Source organism: Triturus cristatus, chromosome 3_2 (genome assembly GCF_964204655.1).
Source record: "Triturus cristatus chromosome 3_2, aTriCri1.1, whole genome shotgun sequence".
Lineage (NCBI taxonomy): Eukaryota > Metazoa > Chordata > Amphibia > Caudata > Salamandridae > Triturus > Triturus cristatus.
This window is the reverse complement of record NC_140584.1, coordinates 1064994816-1065012476: the sequence shown is the minus strand read 5'-3', so window position 1 is coordinate 1065012476 and position 17661 is coordinate 1064994816.

Below are 17661 nucleotides of genomic sequence, written 5' to 3'. Positions count from 1 at the left end.
TCAGAAACCTGCTAAACAGAAAGGAGTACCCGCACGGCCCTACGGTGACCCAGATGGAGAGGTTCCCTCGAAAAGTTCAGATTACAAATCTCTAAGCCGTGGGAAAGCACATAAAAACTTCAGAAAGAAAGGATATAATTGTCCATAATGTTCATAACATCAAAAGCAAATATACAACTAATTTTTATTAGTCCTTGAACGAAGAAAGTATCGACTTCTTCCAGGTCGAGTTTGCTCTACAAACAATTGTTCAGCTGGCGCAACAGTATTCGATGAAGTGGACAACGAGTCAGACCTTGGGCTTTCTGCTACCGATGACTCCACACGTGGGTTTGGCAGTGACAAATCATTCCCCACAGGTTGAGCGTCGCTAAACGACACAAAGTGCAAAGGAGTCTCAGTTTCTGTTGCCGAAATCCCAGTCCTCACTCAACCATCCGTTGGTAAGGGAATCGGTACCCTTTTCGTATGGCTGGCGTGTACCCAATTCTTCCGGCCCTCCAGTCGAACCGCAGTCCTCGTCGTCAATAAGACTTGAAAGGGTCCTACAAATCTTGGCTCCAAGTTACGCTTCCGACCAAAATTTTCGGGTAACAACCCAGTCTCCTGGCCGGAGCTGGTGTCCAGGGCCCTCTGCGGTACAAAAGGGGGTGGTGATGGACGGAGCATCAGAACCAATCAAACACTCACACCCAGTCAACAGATCCGGGTTTGATCCATCACCGTTCTTTAGCCCACTCTGCCACCCCAGTTCAGACATGGCCATATGCAAATCAGTCTGACCCTGTGCCTCATGGGAACAGTCCAGCCCGAACTGCCAAGCCATGCCTTCCCTGGACCGGAAACAAGCTTCCTAGGACCGGTTTCTGGCATTTCAGCCATCTTCAGCCAGGCTTGCTTGAATCCAGTGGCAAAGTGAGCAAGGGACTCACGTCTGAGCATACCCTGCCAACTTATGGCGAACAAAGCGGTACAAAAGGGGGTGGTGATGGACGGAGCATCAGAACCAATCAAACACTCACACCCAGTCAACAGATCCGGGTTTGATCCATCACCGTTCTTTAGCCCACTCTGCCACCCCAGTTCAGACATGGCCATATGCAAATCAGTCTGACCCTGTGCCTCATGGGAACAGTCCAGCCCGAACTGCCAAGCCATGCCTTCCCTGGACCGGAAACAAGCTTCCTAGGACCGGTTTCTGGCATTTCAGCCGTCTTCAGCCAGGCTTGCTTGAATCCAGTGGCAAAGTGAGCAAGGGACTCACGTCTGAGCATACCCTGCCAACTTATGGCGAACAAAGCGGTACAAAAGGGGGTGGTGATGGACGGAGCATCAGAACCAATCAAACACTCACACCCAGTCAACAGATCCGGGTTTGATCCATCACCGTTCTTTAGCCCACTCTGCCACCCCAGTTCAGACATGGCCATATGCAAATCAGTCTGACCCTGTGCCTCATGGGAACAGTCCAGCCCGAACTGCCAAGCCATGCCTTCCCTGGACCGGAAACAAGCTTCCTAGGACCGGTTTCTGGCATTTCAGCCGTCTTCAGCCAGGCTTGCTTGAATCCAGTGGCAAAGTGAGCAAGGGACTCACGTCTGAGCATACCCTGCCAACTTATGGCGAACAAAGCGGTACAAAAGGGGGTGGTGATGGACGGAGCATCAGAACCAATCAAACACTCACACCCAGTCAACAGATCCGGGTTTGATCCATCACCGTTCTTTAGCCCACTCTGCCACCCCAGTTCAGACATGGCCATATGCAAATCAGTCTGACCCTGTGCCTCATGGGAACAGTCCAGCCCGAACTGCCAAGCCATGCCTTCCCTGGACCGGAAACAAGCTTCCTAGGACCGGTTTCTGGCATTTCAGCCGTCTTCAGCCAGGCTTGCTTGAATCCAGTGGCAAAGTGAGCAAGGGACTCACGTCTGAGCATACCCTGCCAACTTATGGCGAACAAAGCGGTACAAAAGGGGGTGGTGATGGACGGAGCATCAGAACCAATCAAACACTCACACCCAGTCAACAGATCCGGGTTTGATCCATCACCGTTCTTTAGCCCACTCTGCCACCCCAGTTCAGACATGGCCATATGCAAATCAGTCTGACCCTGTGCCTCATGGGAACAGTCCAGCCCGAACTGCCAAGCCATGCCTTCCCTGGACCGGAAACAAGCTTCCAAGGACCGGTTTCTGGCATTTCAGCCGTCTTCAGCCAGGCTTGCTTGAATCCAGTGGCAAAGTGAGCAAGGGACTCACGTCTGAGCATACCCTGCCAACTTATGGCGAACAAAGCGGTACAAAAGGGGGTGGTGATGGACGGAGCATCAGAACCAATCAAACACTCACACCCAGTCAACAGATCCGGGTTTGATCCATCACCGTTCTTTAGCCCACTCTGCCACCCCAGTTCAGACATGGCCATATGCAAATCAGTCTGACCCTGTGCCTCATGGGAACAGTCCAGCCCGAACTGCCAAGCCATGCCTTCCCTGGACCGGAAACAAGCTTCCAAGGACCGGTTTCTGGCATTTCAGCCATCTTCAGCCAGGCTTGCTTGAATCCAGTGGCAAAGTGAGCAAGGGACTCACGTCTGATCATACCCTGCCAACTTATGGCGAACAAAGCGGTACAAAAGGGGGTGGTGATGGACGGAGCATCAGAACCAATCAAACACTCACACCCAGTCAACAGATCCGGGTTTGATCCATCACCGTTCTTTAGCCCACTCTGCCACCCCAGTTCAGACATGGCCATATGCAAATCAGTCTGACCCTGTGCCTCATGGGAACAGTCCAGCCCGAACTGCCAAGCCATGCCTTCCCTGGACCGGAAACAAGCTTCAAAGGACCGGTTTCTGGCATTTCAGCCGTCTTCAGCCAGGCTTGCTTGAATCCAGTGGCAAAGTGAGCAAGGGACTCACGTCTGAGCATACCCTGCCAACTTATGGCGAACAAAGCGGTACAAAAGGGGGTGGTGATGGACGGAGCATCAGAACCAATCAAACACTCACACCCAGTCAACAGATCCCTCTGTCTGCGCCGGTAGAGCTTCAAAGACCTGTTGATGGATTAACCGTAGTTTAGTGGTCAAATCATGCAGGTAATCAATTAACATTGGGTACTCAAGACTATTAAAAGCCCTTGGTCTCGGGACCCCCCAAATATTCGCAGGGCGGCCGAACACAATCTCATACGGGCTAAGCCCTACTCGAGAGTGTACGGTCGCTCTGGTCGATAGGAGAGCCAGAGGCAAGGCATCAGGCCATGATAGACCAGTCGTAGCCTGGATCTTGGCGAGTTTTAGTTTTAGGGTACCATTGTACCCTTCAACCAAACCCGCTGCCTGTGGATGATTAGCGCTATGGAATTTTTGACGAATTCCAAGACCCTTGCACACACTCTGCATTACACTTCCCACAAACTCACTTCCATTATCCGACCATACAATCCGTGGCATTCCGTACCGAGGAAAGTATTCCTTCAGCAGGATTTTTGCTGTGGACAGGGCAGTGTTATCCTTAAGAGGATAGGCCTCAATCCATCTGGAGAACGCACAAACCACAACCAAAACATACTTCAGGTTATTGCATCTCTCCATATGGATAAAGTCCAGCTGGATAACCTCAAAGGGACAAACAGGAGGAGCAAAATGACCAGGTGGAGTGGGAGTGCCCTTGCCGGGATTGTGCATCAAACACACCATACAGTTCTTAACCACTCTCTCGGCACACTTAGCAATACCCTCATTTCTCCATACAGGTGACAAAAACCTACATATTCCTTTCGCACTGATATGTGACAACCCATGAGCCATCGTCACAACAGCTAATACGTACGCATCTGGTGACATTCACCTCTGACATTCCGTCAGGTCAACCCAACATCCATGCATGTCCAACTTTCCCGTACTTTCTTTCCACTTAGTCTTTTCGGCTTTAGTAGCTTCGTTCTGAATTGCTTTCACACTCTCAATAGTATCTTCACACATACCAGTCTCCATCGGCCACCTCACTGAACTCGTGACATACATTCGGGTCGCAAGATCCTTAGCCGTTTCCTTAGCAATCTCATCCGCAAACGCATTACCACGACCAACATCATCCGTCACTTTCCGATGTGCACTACATTTAACAATCGCCACTTGTTTAGGCAGTGTAAGTGCATCCAAAAGGTCATTCACAAGCTGCCCATGCTGAATCTTCGTACCATGCGATGTCATAAATCCTCTTTCTCTCCACAATCTTCCAAAGTTATGCGCAACACCGAATGCATACTGACTGTCGGTAAACACATTCACTCGCTTTCCTTTAGACAAAACACACGCTCTTGTCAATGCAATCAACTCTGCAGCTTGCGCTGAATTCTGATTCAATCTCGCAGTTTCCACAACCGTGCTCAACGTCACTACAGCATACGCAGTCGTCACATCACCATTCGGCAATTTAAAGCACGACCCATCCACATACAAGGTACCATCGGGATCTGTCAAGGGAGTGTTTTTTAGGTCCACACGACCTTTTGTTTCTTCCTCAGTCCGTAAATAACAATCATGTGGTGGCACATCATCGGATTCCATATTAATCGGCAACAATGTCGCCGGATTCAGTACATTACAACGCTTGATCTGTATATGACTTGCCAAAAGGGTCAGCTCGTACCCAGACAACCTTGCACTCGTCAGATGTTGAGTCTTTGTCCGATTCAAAAGAGTATCAACTGCATGCGGAACCATCACCATGAGCATATTATCCATAACAAGACCTGCGGACTGCCGAATAGACGCCGCTGCTGCCGCTGTCGCCCTCAAGCAACTTGGCAACGCTCTAGCTACCGGGTCTAAGGTCGAGGAAAAATATGCACACGGGCGCTGCTTGTCACCAAATTGTTGCGTTAAAACACTCAACGCACAACCTTCCCTCTCGTGAACGTATAATGTGAATGGCTTACTGTAATCAGGAGTACCTAACACAGGAGCCGAACACAGTGCGTCACGTAGTTCAGAAAAACTTTTCTGACATTCCTCCGTCCATGGCAAAGGAGTCGAAACGTCCTTGCACGTGAGAGCTATCAATGGCTTCGCTAACAGTGAAAAATTCGGAATCCACTGTCTGCAGTATGACGTGATACCTAAAAAGGCACGCACATCTCTCTGGGTCGTCGGCACAGTCATTCGAGCAATTGCTGCAATTCTTTCAGGGGTCAACCTTCTTCCCGCCTTTGACAATAAGTGACCTAAGTAGGTAACTTCTTGACAACAATATTGTAACTTAGAAGGTGACACTTTGTGGTGTAAGTCACAGAGATGCTGCAATAGTGACACAGTAGCAGTCCGGCAAACTTGTTCAGTATCTGCAGCTACCAACAGATCGTCAACGTACTGAATCAAAGCCGCACCAGTTGGCAGCACAAATGCATCTAGTTGACTTTTAATAGCTTGGCTGTAGATCGATGGGCTTTCACAGTAACCTTGAGGTGCGCGTTTGAACCGGAAACTGCGACCTCCTAACGAAAATCCGAACAAATCACGACTTTCCTCAGCAATCGGAATGCTAAAGAACGCATTCTTCAGATCGATTACCGAGAACCACGATGCAGAGGCTGGAATCAGAGTCAGTAAAGCTGTAATGTCTGGAACCACAGGAAACTGCGGGACAACAATTTTATTTACTTCCCGTAAGTCAATAACTAGACGGTACACGGGAGGCTTGGACGGGTCAGTTCGTTTCAAAATAGGCAACACGGGACTATTACACACGTTACCTCGTGTCTCCTCGATAACATCTTTACCGATCAGATCATAAATGATCGCTAATAGTGCCCGTTCACCATCAAGGGAAATACGATACTGGGGTATGCGTGGTAAGCGCGCATCAGCTTTCAATTGAACAACATAAGGTGGGATGCTCAGTAGGCCCACATCATTGGGACCTGTTGCCCACAAAGAAACCGGAAGAGAATTCAATTCCGGCGGGAGCTTATCGATTGACAGATACATAGGGGAGATCACATTCTCACCCAATGTAAGCTCCACACCCGTAGGAGAGCAGTACAAAGTCGCATGTAACCTTTTCAACAAATCCAAGCCCAAAAGATTCTCACCACAACCAGTAGTCAAAATCAAAGGAGCTTCTAACTCATGAGACCCAATCGTAAGGGGCAAGGGGCTAGAGACTGGATTGCTAACGGGGGCGCCAGAGAATCCAACGGAAACATTCGTTAAGCCAGACAAAGGCGCGCCAGGGAGTTTCGAATGCATAATGGAACTTTTTGCTGCACCAGTGTCCAACAGAAAAGGCTCAACGACGCCCAATGTGGCTACTGCAACATAAGGCCCTCTCTGATCAACCGGAACTGATACTTCTCCCTTCCTTTGTCTATGGCTGTCCTAGTAGATACCATCCGTATCAACATCATGCTCAACGTAATGGTCATCCACATGATACTGTGCAGATCTACCAGACGATTGTTCACGTCGATCGAAACAATTCTGCGAGTCTGAGGAAGTGGCAAAATGCTCGGCCTGATTCTGAGTAACTCCACGACCTCTACCACGTGAAGCTTGTTGAGGACCACCACGACCGCCTCGAGCTGACACACCATTATTCCTATCACGGAGAACCGGACAATTAAACTTCAAATGGCCCTCCCCTCGACAGTACGCACATTGATTATATCCCAACACAAAACGAGGTGCGGGAGAGTCATTCCGTGTCTGCGATCTAGAGAACTGTGATTGCGATCTATTTGGCTGTTGCGAATCATTGAAATTTGAGCGCAGAGGATACGCTTGCTGCAATAGGACCTTAGTTTTAAGATCCTTCGTTTTCTTATCTGCACGTTCACTTTCCTCCTTTTCCCTATTTTCGTAATATTGGGCCGTGGCCAATATTTGAGCAGTGGTAGAAACAGCCCATGAACTCTCAGAGTTTTTCAACTTATTGCTAAGTTCGGGCAACAAGTTCGATACAAACTTATCAACAAACAACCGCTGACCACCTTCCGAACCCATGTCCTGGCCACTATGATCAACAAATGCTTCCTCAAACCTCGTAAAGAAGTCAGATACGCTTTCATCCCTCTTTTGCTTGCACGCGGACAACTTGTCCCAATTGACGCGCATCGCCGGCATAAGCGTTTTCATGAGAGTAATTATCCTCTGGGGCAATTCCACAATAAGCTGCTCAGGCTTAGCCCCACCAACTTGCTGAGCGTCTGCCGCTGTAAGGGCAGCCCAATCACCGCCCAACTCGGCGCGTGATTCTCGTGACGAATTTTCGCCCAAATCGGCTGAGGCACTACATTGCCAAACAACATGTCAATATCAGCAAGGTTCATAACAGTAGCATCCACCAATTGGGACAGCTCCTTATAATAACCTGCAGGATTTTTACGGGGATCAGGCAAAGTTTGCTTCACCTGTAAGACTTCCGATCGTTTCCAAGGGAGGTGTATCCACACTCTCTGAAAACGGCCTGGGACAGCAGGGTTAGCATTAGGATCACCTGGCATCCATACTGGGGGAACTTCCCGCATCGGATATTGACCAGGTTGTGCCATCCATGCTGCAGTCTCTTCCTTAAACAATGCTCGAGGTTGCACTGTACATCGAAATGATAACAGACGTTCTAGAGCTTCCCGAACCTTGTCACCCACGATCACACCGGTTGTGAACCGATGCTGGAGATCAGAAACCTCTGACGGTACATTATCTACCACATCGTGATCCCACTTCTCCTTCAACGATTTACACAATTCCTCAAACACGAATCGTTGAGTGGGCGCATTAAACTGAGAAAATGTTTCAAACACTACACGCGAAGAGTATTTAACGGGATTACGTATCCATTTACGTGCCATTTTTACCAGCGATTCACGTTCCCTATCATCAGGAAGCTGACTACGCCGCTGAGCGGCATCAGAAAGAGTCGAGCCGAGTATTGGCCCAAAAAGCGGAGAATAAAGAGTAGCAACAGCAGTCAGGAGACGACTACGAACAGAAGGAAAAGAGGAAGAAGATGCAGGCGCAGCAACAGTAGGGGTAGAGGCAATAGAAATTGACGCGGCACCAGGAGTAGTGGGAACGACAGACTGAGGAGGGACTTGAAAAGGCGCAGTAGGAAGAGAAGCCGGTAAAAGAGGAGGGACGATTTGTGGCACAAGGGGTTGCGGGAGAGCGGGAGGAACAGCGGGCTGACCAGCGGCCGCCAAAACAGCAGGTGGAGGAAGAGGTAGAATCACAGGACCCAGAGTATCGGGAGCATAGGGAGGTGGTGATTTCAACAGATAAGACAATAGCGAATCCTCTACCGCTTCTTCACCTGACTTATCGTCATTAGACGGTAGCACCGGATAACATTTATCCACCGCCATATGATGAAGTCGAGCACTAACTTCCTTCTCTTTCTCATTTTTGTCTCGCTGATACTGTTCAGCATCTTGCATCACCGCAATAACACCGTCTCTTTTATTTTTCTTACTCTGTTTGATTTCTTTCTGCTTGGCCTCTTTCCGCCACAACCGGAAGGAATCAAACATGGCCGGCCTAGCCTTCTTTTTAAACAGTTTAGATTCCAAATTGTCTAAAACGGCAGTTTCGAAACTACCATGAGATGGCCAACTAAGAACCCCAGCATTTTTAGTGTAGCGGACCCAATATTCATTATACACGATAGGACCCACGCCATGGCGACTATAGAGCTCGTAAATTGGAGTTCCAACCGGAGGTATCGGACATGAATCCTCCAGCCGGGAATCCATTCTGCAACATTTGAGAAACCCAAACAAAGTACTACGGCTAGGCATCGCGCACACTAACCGAGTTTACAAACTTCAAGGGCTATCGAATTTATGATATCCTCGCAAAAAGTTTGCGAGACCCTCGGTTTTTGGCAATTGCAATCGTCAAATAAAACCCAACAACTAAGAACCACAAATGCTATGGTACCATGCAAACAACAAAGGAACACTGGGAGCGACCCACAAATACTTAACTGAAAGAACAATGGCGTCACCAGGAAGGCCCGTCTATCGTCTCGCCGTACAAAGGACTACGCCAGGCGCCAAAACAGGTCAACAGTCAGGGCATCAGTCCGTCGCAGCCGTCAGGAGGCGGGGATCTTCGCGGGAAAAGACGTCGGGCCACTTATTTCGACAACTGGATCGATGAAGCGGGGTGCACCTTCCCTCGGAGATTTCACACGAAGTTCCTCACGATCGTCGGGCTTTGGACCGGTACCGCTGATGTCGCCCCACGTTGGGCGCCAACTGAAGGACTGGGTTTTTCTAAGACCCAGCGGTGCCAGGGAACAACACCTGAAACCTTCGTGGGTTACCTGTTCTGGCGTACCAAACACAGAGACACGGGACACTTCCAGCGACGTCAGAGATCAGCGTTTATTTACTGCAGGGATACAGAGGTCACAAGAAGTACACAGCGTGTAGGTTCTCGGAGACTGCTTCAATTTGCAAAAGTGGATCGCTCCTTTTATACACGTTTTTCCCATAGAACAGTATAGTGAACAAAGATTACAACTCAGTTCCCATAATAAACTTCAAAAGGGTCGCGTTCATGTTTCAGGAGGCCGGAACATAATTACAACAGTATTGCCAGTTCCCAACTGTAAAAACATATCTTCTCTGCAATAAAACACATTCCATCCTGATCGTAAACACATTAGGAGAAGGGACAAGAACAGATGCAAAGAAAGGACAAGGATGCACAACAGATTAGAGAAGAGTGTTAGGCGTAATAAAGGGAACTTGATAACGGGATCAGAGACACCGTGTCTAATGTATGCATGGCTGAAACAATAGACCGGCACGGCAAGATGAGCCTTGAGCGGGGCCATCTGCCTTCGTCGTGTCGTTCCCCTCATCATAAAAGTCATACTCCAAAGAAAACGTGTCCCTCGTGTAAGCTTGGGAGTCCCAGGGTCACGAAGCGGACAAAGTCCGTTCGCTGGCTACTTGAGGGCAAGAAACAAAATGGATGCCGTATCTAAAATGGAACCCGAGGGGTCAGATGAACAAACCCAAAAATCAGACGAACCATACGTGGTTGCGTAGCGAAACTGCGTACACCCACTATACTCGTCATTTGCGGTTCGTAGAGACCCAACTCACCCATATTCGTCACCACCCAAAAAGTGTCGTTCCGTCCCACACGGAACCTCAGTACGCATGGAGAATATTGGGACAGAAAAGACCCGTACATGGTAGTAGGCATCACAACAGTGCAGAGAGGGCCAGCTTTGGGGAAATTTACATATTTGTTAAGAAATTGTTGGGAACACGTAAACACAGATCATACATTTGCACCATGAGCTAGGACAGACTAAATGATTGTTGTTGTCCCGGTAATGTGAGAGGAGGATACTACACTCTAAACTCATATTGGTGGAGGGCTACTGCCCCTACTGAGTAGCACAAGTGCATTTGTGGCAGCATACCTTTAAAATAGTGAGTGATGAAGGATTATGTGCAGCTCTCCTTCCCTGTGTCACCATAAGCGGTGTCTACAGGACCACTAGTTTAAACTTGGATTGCTGTGTGATCAGCTCAATCAACCTTTGTATACATGAAGATAGATGTAGAGCAGACAACACATCCATATAGGGAGCATCACAGGTTGCTTCACAAACGTGGAGGCGACCAGACAAATTTGTGGCTGACTGCATTCCTGAAAGATGGTTTGGACACACAGTGGAGAAAGGAAGAGCCAGACTCTTCCAGGCTATTCAAAAGGCTGAATATGAAAGTGGTGATTGGATATAAAAGGCTGGACACATCCCCGGAAGGAGAAGTGCCACATAAGATAATCACATAGAGTATATATGGAATCCTTAGTGTCATTTAGAAATGCCTCTCACTGAGGTTGACATGCAGGTGTGAGCCTATAGTCACTCACATGACCTATGTTGTGGCCTATCAGGTTTGGGGACTGTGCTGCTGTGATACAATGATCTCTGGAGAAAAAGCACAACTGAGGTGTGTGCAATTCAGAGTTGCAACATGACCTTCAAAGAAAAGGAAGTTAAAAATGTAGCTTGAGACTCTAAAATAGAACAAAAGGTCTATACCTACGTCAATAAGCGTATCACAAGCTTTGCATGTTGTGACCATGACTACTGAGTAAAGGTCTTCCAGCATCACATGATAGTTAGGGAGATATCAACCAAGAAAATAAAGAACCATTGACTATAGACATGGCCATCAGCTTTTGACTAAACCAAGACCAGAGGACAGTTGGAGCAAAAAGACATTTCCTTGAGAGAGCAGCAGTTATAAAATGTCTCGGAGGGACGTCCATTCAACTGTCCTGCAAAGCCATAAACATTTGGAAAACGGCATCAAAAGAACTGGACAAAATAGCGAATTAACGCAAGCAGCTCCAAAATAATTTGCTTACAGCTCTTTAATGGCACTGATTACAACTTTTTTAATGTACCAGCTGCTAATTGCCCCGGATGCTTATCAATTGAACGGCTCTATTGTGTTATAAACTTTTGGAAAAGCGCGGCAAAATAACTTTTTACATTCTTAGTTATTTATTGCCCGTCGACATGATTTAGCTTCATTTTTCTTTTGTCTTTTCTTTCCATTATAACTTCTGGTTTTTTCTTTTAGTTACCAGCTTTAACCCCTTCGGTGCTCATGACGGAACGGTTCCGTCATGAGCCACGGTTGAGCTGTGCTCATGACGGAACCGTTCCGTCATGACCACGCCCGCGCAGGAAAAGATCAGCACAGCAGGGGAATCCGTCCAGCATGGAAGGGGTTAAAATGTTGATCCATGGTCTTCTGAATCATGGTGGTATGCCCACCCTTTTATGATTTTAATGAAATCAAATAAAAGTATTGACTGCCTTGAGAGAGTGAGTTTCAGTGGTTATCCTGGCGAGTATATTCTGGGAGTAGATTATGGCATTCTGTTCCATCATAATCTCTACAACAAATTTGTTTTCTGTCCGTGTGTGTATATTACACCACATCCTTGCCAGGTAGGGGCCGCGTTTAACATTTAGCCTGGTGCAGCACTAGATCCAAGGGAGGGTCATCGCACTGTGCACATATTTAACTGGAAAGTGTCTTTGTCCTAAGTGTAGTGTAATAACAACCCCCTATGTACAGAGGGGGCTGTGGAGTAGTAAATGGATTCTCACCGTGAGCCAGTGCAGCCATGACAAAGGAGTGCACTTTGTCGCACTGAGGAAGAGCAATGATTCCTTCCTTCAAAACTTGCAGTCAAACACCCAGCGAGACTTACCACATGACCCAAGTATATCTGTTGACCACTGCTGCATCCAGCATCCAGACTTCTGTCCCCTGAAAGACGGCAGACACTCAGCTGAGAACCTTTATAGCCAATGTCGTTGGGAGTGGTTGAAATTGTGCACCATACAGCTGTGCCTCAGTGGGGAATGGTTCTGACTGGGGGGGCTAGAACACTTTTCAGTCTCAGGGGTGTTGTAGAACTTCTAAGGCTTTGAATTAGTAGTGAGGTGTAGCTTGTATGTTGTGCAATATCCAAGTTTTTTGAGAGGGAGGTAGTACTCAAAAGCTGACCAGAGATACCTAATGTGTCTGCCTTATGAAGAATGTTGAGGTTAACTTTGGATTGTCACTCTATACTTTTCTTAGCTATACATTTATATATATAATTGAAAACACCAAAGGTTACAGGGACGTAATAGTTAGGCTCAGATTTCACTCGTACAAAACCAGTGAACTCCAGCAGTTATAGTTACCTGAGCTAACTATAATTTACGCCCCCGCAATGCACTGCTTATGACCTCACATATTACATCACTCATGACATGGTCAGTGACATCACTGATGAAATCTCAAATGACATCACTGATAACATTATTGATGACATCATTCACGAAACCACTCACAAACCTATTCACACCCCATACAAGATCTTGTACGCCCAATCACACACTTGCACAATCATTCACATACCCATTCACACACCTATACCAGTACTCTGACACCCACTCACTCCTCCATAGAAAACAGCTAACACTGTTAGAGTGAAAATACGTTTTTAGACCTTTTCACTGTAAAAACAGATTTTACATTAAACTTTTACATTGAGGAATTGATGACAACATCACTAGTGCATGAAGGAGAAGGCTGTTGCTGTTTGTTCCTCTCCCTCATGACACCTGCAATGCCAGCTAGAGGCTTATCAATTCCATGGAGCCAAGAATGGGTGTCTGTGATAGCCTCAGCCAAGCCCTTATTGGGGCTCAGGCACCTCTGGAACCCTTCGAGAGTGTCTGTTAATGTCTCCATCCCTGACTTGATCTCTTCTACCATCTGCAGCTGAACCCCATATACTTTTCACTCAAAGGCAACTGCCCAGATGTTGGTTGTGAAGAAGTGTGGGTTGATTCACTTGGAGACACAGCAACGTCTTGATCCATTGGCAGGATGGGAAGAGAACCACTGAGAACTTCCAGGAGGTCGTTGACAGTGTCTTCATCCAAGGAAGGCAAGTTGGAGTCAAGGTCAGGAGACACACCATTAGAAGCCTACAGCTCAGTTGAAACTTGTTCTTTCTCTGAAACATAAGATGAAATACAAAGATACCAATGTATGTATGCTTAGAAGAAACATTCCTGTACGTGTATACAAAACATTATGACAACAATTAAATTTAGTTAAACATGAAAACATTAATTTATACCTTCAGATTTAGTGAAAAATGTGTTAACAATTTGAATTAGTTTACCACTACTTTTGTGGAGGCGACCACAAAGCAGTGTGCAGTGTTTATTTTTAATTTCATAAAGCTATTGTTATTTGGATTTAATAGTGATCAAAGTAAAGGCGAAGTTGCACGATCCACTCCCTTGTTTGTCTTTGCAACAATAATAAATTCCATGGATGGTGAATGAGTATTCACATTCAAACAGACATGGGCTTTGTACAAAATAACAGTGACTAAAGAAGTATTTTAATAAAACAAACTAACCTCCTTGAGCCAAGTGTAAAAAATTGTTTTATTCATTTATCCAACTTTCAAAATAATGTAATGACTGTTGCATTTTACAACACACATATAAAGAGTAAAACTATGTAAATGTTAATGTCTTTAAATTTTGATACCAGTTATGGTAAATATACTATTCTTACCACCAGTGAGACAGACTTGAACTATGATGTTATGTCTGTGCTGGCACATGGCAGCATAAATGCACCACCACAAGTTTACAAAACAAGAACGCCATGTACCATCATATAGGGAACACTTATGGGACAAGATGTACGACCCGTCCAATTTGTGACTCGCAATTTGCGACTTGCAAATTGGAATCAATTCAATTCAAATATAGCTTTATTCGATTTTAGTCATTGAAAATCACAAAAGCTTACATTTCCATAAAAACAAAGTAAATAGCAAAATTTTGATAAAAATTATATTAAAATACAAATATCTATCATAAAGTGCAAAAGTGCTTTCAAGTAGATCAACTAGCTTACAGTCTGCTACATTCCTGGTGTCAAACATTTTTTATACTTTTTCTAGCTCTCAATACCTTTTTCAGAAAACCAGTCATAGAATATTCTAAAAGTGCACAATCTAAAACTTGTAAGGATAAAAAAGCTGGTTTACTTTGTCGCCAGCCTGCTTGTTTTAATAAGGGGATATTCCATGTTTTCCTTTCTAGTACATAGAATTTACAAAACAGGGTCACATGAATTGTAGATTGTGATGACACATTATCACAGGGACAGGGAGAGAGCTCTCTGATCCAGTCGTTTATATCTGGATAGCTAACCAAATGATGAAAGATGTTAAACCTAAAACGAGTTAGAATATATCGATCATATCCCTCGAAACAGCATGTAAGATATGGTTGAATATCAAACGTTGTCAGGGTCAAGTGATGTTGCACTACAGTCTTCTTGCTCATCTCCTTGGTGACTCTGAGTGTCTCTAAATGGGACAGGCAAGTTAGTTTAAGTTCCTTCCTTGTGATGACACACATTTTCTCTGGGGATGAGTAAAATTCTAGATGCCCTATGTCATTCAGAAATGTTTTGACGTAATCCAACCATCCAACCTTTTTAGCATAGTCCAGGTTCATTGTGTCCCTTATTATATCTCTGTTTAGGCCTGTACTGCTAGTAGTCCAAATACGGTGCCACAACAGGACAGTTTACATTTTAATAATGTCCGTAACGTGGGGGATAGCCAGCTCGCTATGGCAATTAAAAACCGAAGAGCTTGCTGGTACAGCTAAAATGTATCGTAAAAAGGCATTTTCCACACGTTGGATCATAGAAACATCATAAAAACCCCAAACTCCCGCACCATAAATCGCAATACTTATGCATTTAGCTTGAAAAATTTTAAGGAGAATTTCAGGGGGCCTTTTTCCCATTTTCTTAGTGAAGTTAACAAGGGCCGCGGTTTACTTCATAAATAATAGACTCCTATTTTTCACCGCTGGGCCCCAAGAACCTGTGTTTGCGAATAAAACGCCCAGGTAGGAAAAAGTATTGGAAGAAACTACCCTTTTATCCCCCATTTGGAGGCTATTACATTTACTTCTCCCTCTCCCACAGGTCATGATAAAAGTTTTTTTCGCGTTTAATTTCAGACCTAGCCTGTCCATAAAACCTGTATATAGAGTGAGGGCTTTCCACGGGCCCAGTTGCGTACGGGCCATAAGTACCGCATCGTCTGCGTAAAGGAGGGAGATGATTGGCCTTTTACTGACATACGGGGGGTCCTACGCCGCTCCTTCAAGCTCCAGCTCAAGAGCATTGGTATATAGAGTAAAAAGGAACGGCGCAAGCACACAGCCTTGTCTCACTCCCCTATCCACAGTGAATGGAGCGGTACATTCTCCATTGGAACCATAGCACACCTTAGCGGTATCCCCAGAATATAGTTCTTTTAAACACTGAATCAGAACCGGGTCTACCTTAAGATTTGTTAAAATACTCCACAATTCATGATGTTCCACAGAGTAAAATACGGCAGTTAGATCTACAAACGCCACATAGAGTTTACCGCCCTTTGTACTTCCCAATTAAGATGTTTAAATTTAAAACTTGTTCCATTCTCCCCATCCCTTGTCGAAAACCGTATTGCACATCACTAATTATATTATTTTCGTCAGCCCAAGATTGTAGTTTATTCAGCACTACTCTTCCCATAACCTTCATGAGGGAATCGAGAAGAGAAATTGGGCGATAACATGCCGGGTTATCACAGTCTCCTTTTTTAAAAATGGGAACAATTACTGACTCTGACCATGTTTTTAAAAAGCCCCTTGTACAACTTGCTTGCAAAATCCTGGTTATCAGGGGTATCCAGAGTGATGGAATAGACTTAAATAAGTCAATCGGAAGCCCGTCAGGCCCAGGAGCCTTACCACCTCTACTAGCATTAAGTGCCGGGCAGGAAAGTGCTCAAGTTTTCTGGCAAGGGAGCTGTAGAACCAAGGTTGGGCTCCTCCTGTCCCGCGATGCTATAAACCTTAGAGAAAAAATCTATCCATGTTCTTTCATCCATTGCGACCGCTATTGTCGCAACGTCCTGAGTTTTAAAAAATGGTGCATTTACTGCCCGCCAGAACATGGAAAAATCCTTACACAATGAAGCATTGCGAAGTGCCACCCAAGCTAGATTCCTCAGCTCTTACTTGTGAGCTTTACGTGCCTCGTTATACGACTTTCTACACTCCCTAATTTCGTCTAAATCTCTCTCAACCCTATGTAGGGCCTCTTTTAAGCGTGAGTACGATTTAGTACAATTTGTATCGAACCACCCGTTTTTCCGTTCTAGGTTACACCTGCGTTCAATTTTGAGCGTGTTTTGAAAAATTAAAGTAATCTGGATGAAGGCATTCAAGATGGTATCATGCGAGGAATCTTCCTACAGACAGGCTAAAATGAGATCATAGGCCTTGGAAATAATTTGCTTATTTAGCTCGACCTGGTTGCAGCTCTCCCAACGTAAGGTGTATCCATTTTGAGTAGCGAGATGAATGCCCTGGGTCCCAGCCAGATTGTTACTTAGTCGCCTAATCTGTGCATCTGGCAGTACTAGATCAATGCTTAGAGGCAGATGGTCACTCAGGGCGTTTAGATGTATTTTAAAATTAGCTAACCAGTTTGCATTGCAGTTTGGAACAATAATAAAATCAATAGTAGATCTACAGCCTCTACCTACAAAGGTATAATCAAACTCCACTCTAGGGGAACACAGTCGGTTTGCAAAGCCAAAATCATGAGAAAACAAAAGTTCATTAAATTTTTCTCCACGTTCCGTATGTTCAAAATGTGTTAATGGATCATCCTCCTCAATTGTTAAACCACATGCCCCTAACTCTGATTTAGAGCATATGTTAATATTAAAATCACCCCCCCCCCCAAATCGTAATCATGTCTGTATCTTTAGGAGCTCTCAATTTTCCAATATTGTCACTAAGCTCTTTCAAAATATCCCCCAAATGACCCTTCTTTATGTTGTTGTAAAAATTTATTAAGAGTTAGGAGACAATTCGAGGCGACATGAATCAAGCCTATCTGATAAAAGTTAGTCGTTTTTATTATAGAAATTTTGTGCACCTCCAATAGATTTGAGATGTAGATACAGAGTCCCCCCTTGTGCCTGCCATGATTTGATTGAATTGC